Source organism: Pelmatolapia mariae, linkage group LG22 (genome assembly GCF_036321145.2).
Source record: "Pelmatolapia mariae isolate MD_Pm_ZW linkage group LG22, Pm_UMD_F_2, whole genome shotgun sequence".
Lineage (NCBI taxonomy): Eukaryota > Metazoa > Chordata > Actinopteri > Cichliformes > Cichlidae > Pelmatolapia > Pelmatolapia mariae.
The window spans coordinates 5,578,133-5,583,448 of NC_086245.2; positions in this window are offsets into that span (position 1 = coordinate 5,578,133).

Here is a 5,316-nt window from a genome sequence, read left to right on the forward strand (position 1 = left end):
ATATTGATTTCATGACAACTATCCTCAGGCAAATATTCCTGGATATATACAATGACATGAGTAAACTCCCATTTTAGAATCATTGCCTTCCTTGATCTGACTTATTGCCAAAAGTATAGAAAATCCATGACATTGAGTAAGAGGCCTTTATCAAGTTATAAGTGAGAGAGTTTGGTGTAACAGTGGTTGAACATGCCAAATCAATCCACAACATACTGCCATTCCCCAGCTGTAACCTACATATGCATCAAACCAAAATCCAGTATCATAGCCACATGATAAACATAAAGATGAGGTTAAAAGGGTTGTATCATTTTGCCAGATAGCTTCATCCCCAAAAAGATAAACATTCTTGTTTTGTTTGTGAATATTTGCTGTATTGCCAGGCCTAAACCAACCTCTTAAACTTATCAAATTATTGTCATAGATATGAAAATATTGATTGAAACAGAATAATCCATTCAAGCCTCCATCATCATCCAGGATCACTGTTATTATTCAGATTATTTTATCTTATTTTCCTCTAGAATTTTTTGAAAATCAGCATTTGATCAATAGACTTGTCAAAAGTTTATTTTGATCCTATTGTTTACGCGTGTAATTGCATTTTTATTGAAATTATGACAGGAAAACCCTTAATCAAATTGTGTCTTTGGTATCTAATAATAATATTAACAATAATAATAATTTTACATATGCAATATGTACACAATAATAATGTGCAAACAAACAAGAAAAATAGCAAAAAATGTCAATTTTTTTCTAATACCCTGTATATAAAAACCACATATGACCACAACTCCAAATGTGCAATTGTCACTGCATCTAAACATGAAACATTACAAAAGGTAGAAACATATAATATACAATATGTTCTGAAGCTGCTACTGGTGCAGTTAACTTTGCTTTAGGCTCCCATATACAGTACTGCTTACCCTAATCACCTCATACAAGATGTTACTTACTTTACTTTAAACAAATTAGAGAGTGAAACAGAGACTGATACTGGCTGAAATGTATAGTAAATATTTTATTTTGAACTTTTATGCTGAACTACAAACTGAACTGTGCGATCGCACACAGGGATCTGGTTTACTGTGTGTAAAACTGCACAGATTCTCATGTGTCATCCCACACTTTGCCACTGTCAGGAGAAAAACATAACAAACAACAACGACAACCACACACAAACACACACAAAATAGGATAATTTAGGTTTTGACATACACAATTTTTTAGGATGAAATATCTTCTATATTCATGTCATGCTTTATACACCTTCGTTGTAATATAAATTAATCAAATTAAGTCAGAGAGTAATAATATATGTAGTAGATGTCAAGCAGGACCACAGCAGCAGCCACGATCCATCGGAACCTGTTGGATGAGAGAGCACAGAAACTCCAGGGAAGAAGTTTAGTTAGTAACACGCATGAACTGCATTACTAAGACATGTATGCTTACAGATGGTGAGGGAGAGGGGGAGAGTTTTTAGTAAAAGGAGATGTGACTGCATCTTCAACCAATACTGAGCCTGCATAACCCTGAAAGAGACAGACAGAGAGGGGGGGGGGCACTAACCCCCAGCAGTCTGGTCCTATGACAGCATAACTAAGGGCTGACCTGAAGCAGCCCTAACTATAAGCTCTAAAAAGAAGTAAAGTCTTATGCCTACTCTTAAAAGTGTTGACCATGTCCACCTCCAAAACTCATAATGGACTTTGGAGGTGGACTGCTATCAAGCTCCTCACAGAAGAGCAGCTTGGCAGCTAAAAGCTCCCAATTTACTTTAGTCCAAATACATGAATTCAAACTGAGGTGATAACTATTTATCAACAATATGAATGTCTGTTCCCGTCCAACAAAGTTGTTACTACATACCATATCGAGCAGGGCTTTCACTTGACTTTAACTTCTTCTTTTTCCTGAAAAACACGATATAAACAAAAAGTTAATTAAGAAAGACATGCAAGTTGCATTCAAAAAGGAGCTTATAAACATTTATGTACTATTGAATGGCTCAATATATTATACAATTAGTTTACAAAAACATAAGAACCACTACAATGCTTGTACTGCCAGCATCGAGTGCATGTCAGCAAAGCAACACTGCTTACATTGTGGCTCACATGCAAAACTAACTGAAGCAGATGTTACTGAATGGGAAGGAGCACCTCCACATCAATCACTCCTTCTGAGCATGATGTCAGGAGGACTTTAAAGAACGTAAACATCAGGAAGGCAGCACAACCAGGTCGTATCAGGTGGTATGTTCTTATTTAATGTCCTACTTGGAGCGAAATCCAGACTCAATGGCTGAATTAGCGTAGATTCATCAAATACAAAAGCTTATGGATAGTCAGTCAGGCACAGTTCAAATCCGGGAAGTCCAAAGACGCAAACAAATCTGCACACAGCAGGCTAAATTACTTACATTTACAACTCTCCTGTCTACTATCTCTTCATATTTGAAAATCTTCTGTGTACGTTGTTTTCGGCATTCTGAAAAATAACAAATGAAATATTTACATGAGGTCTGTAAAACTGGAGATAATGCAAAAATTAAGAAAAAGACATCTTAACAAACTTAACGAACCTGTCATGTGTTTCGTACATTTACAATACCATAACGTCTAACCTTTCCTTGTCCTTTTTTTGTTTGGGACATCAGAGGTGTATGCCGTAGAAATTGAGGGAGATGTAGGAAGCGGAGATGGAGAGGAGGATGCAGGAGGAAGCGGAGATGGAGAGGAGGATGCAGGAGGAAGCACAGACGAAGAGGAGGATGCAGGAGGAAGCAGAGATGGAGAGGAGGATGCAGGAGGAAGCAGAGATGAAGAGGAGGATGCAGGAGGCTGACAGAGGGAAGATGTTGGTACAGGCTCTAAATGAAGAATAAATTCCTCGTTTAGAGCCTCTGGGTCTGGGACTGGTCCAGCATCGACACTGTCAGCAGAGGATGGTCCAGCTGCTGGTGTAGAACTTTTAGCAGGAGGTGAAGCTTGTAATTCTGCAAAATTTTAAATACTAAACATTCATTAAAATGGGTTGAAAAAATGTACAGTACACATAAACACATAATTTATGTGTAGCAATAGTTAATATTAGAAATATCGAAAATGTTGTTTTTGGATTGTTTCATATATTTTATGTATATGAAATTTACCCCCCAAAAAAGGAAAAACTGGGTTAAAAAGCAAATATGTTTGTCCACTGAATTATTCATAAAATACATTAAATACCTCTAACTGTCATGAACAGGCTGTGTGCAAACGTAAAACTCAAAGATCACTGCTTTATTGCAGGCTTAACGATGATACAGAATACAACACTACACTGGGAATGATAAACTGAGACACAAGGAAACACAGGGAAACACACACACAGCTCCAGGGATGAGACATTGACGACTAAGCACGGAGAACACGAGGCTTAAATTCAAAGGCAGTAACAAGGAAATGAGACACACAAGGAAGCACGGCTGGGAGCAATCAAACCTGACAAGACTGAGGGAAGCAAAACAGAATACATTAATTTGAGACACTGACCTTCAAAGTTAAACAGTAAGCGCACAGACTGAACACAGACACAGACTCAGGGGAAACACAGAGACATGGGAGCAGGGCAGGCAGAAACACAGAACAGAAGGAGCTCAAAATATAACCAGAACACAACCCCAAAGAACATGAAAAAAAACAAGAATTAACCTTAAGCACAAGATAATAACCAAAACCACAGAGTCACAGACTCAGGACCATGACACTAACATGTAGCTCGAACAAATGAATGTTTTATAGATAAGAGGTTTTGCACATAAACACAGAATATTTTGAATAGATACATTTGAAAAATTAAAGGAGAAAATGTCTCCTTGTTTAGAAGAAATTAAATGTTCAAATAATTCTAAAAAGTTAAGGGTGAACTGGGCTTTATGCCGAAGCAGAGCCAGAGTGATTTATAAGCCAGCTGTCCCATGCAGGTGATATGACCAATGATCAGACATAACATAGAAATTCTCTAACTGAATGTAAATGTCAAATTCATTACATGAAAAGATTATTTATGAAATGCATTAATTATTACACATTAGATTTAATAAATGGTGACAAATATTTGACTGTTAACTACACAAAAAGTAAACATATAAATGTCCAGAAGAGGTCACACCCCTAACTTTAAATGAACCAAGATAAATTATATTTTTGAAATGATTCTATATCAATATTTGAGCTTCATTTGAGGCACATGAATTTATCACAGTGTATGCCTTTAAAATAAACAACAAACAACTTTTTAAGATGTATCACGTTACCTGTTGGGTATTTTAATAACTACGGTTTATAAAATGTAAAACTTTAAACTGTGGAATAACTGAAACAGCCACAGTCATGCAGAGCGCAGAACAGCTTGAACGACGGTCATGTTTGTGGATTTAGTGTCTCAGACTGTTCAGAGGCGTTGGCAGGAGCTGTAAGAACACAAAGATAAAGCTGATATTTTCTATAATGCACAGTGATTGATGATTTCTGTTAGTAAACACACTAGTTTTCTAGCTAAACATGCAATACAGACTCAGGCAAGCAGGAATATGAATAGGGAAGTCACATTATCAAGAAGCATAAATATCACATGCTGTGCAGATTTTGGTGGAACATGAGGGAAAGTACCAAGAAAATAAATTTAACCGCAACAATCACGAGTTTTTGTTTTTAACCGAGAAATGATTGGCAGACACGTGACTAAAGGTCACATGACACAAAATCTCATCACTACTCCTTAAAAACATTAAGCATCACAGGAACACGAAGCTTGTTTTTTTGAAGTGTGCTTTTCATTCTAAATGCCAGCATTAATATGTTCTACGCTCTTCCACATGAGCAAACTCTTTTCCTTGAATGTAGTTCACAGGTAGAGATTTCAATAATTTGTGTTCTGAACAGCTATGAAGATCAGCAGCTCTGTACTTATCTGTTACACTGATGCTTCTCACATCATCAGTCAGGTGTCATATATTAATCTCTCTGTGGCTCTGAGACGTAAACTCTTATATATAAATGGTAAATGGCCTGTATTTATATAGCGCTTTACTAGTCTCTAAGGACCCCAAAGCGCTTTACATATCCAGTCATTCACCCATTCACACACAGATTCACACACTGGTGATGGCGAGCTACGTTGTAGCCACAGCCACCCTGGTAGCGTATACACGTATATGCTACTCTTTCAGGCTGTAGGTGTTTGGAACTAATGTTAAATGTGTCAGTATGGACTAAAACACAAATTCAAAAACTAAATATAATGTTTCTCCAACTGAGG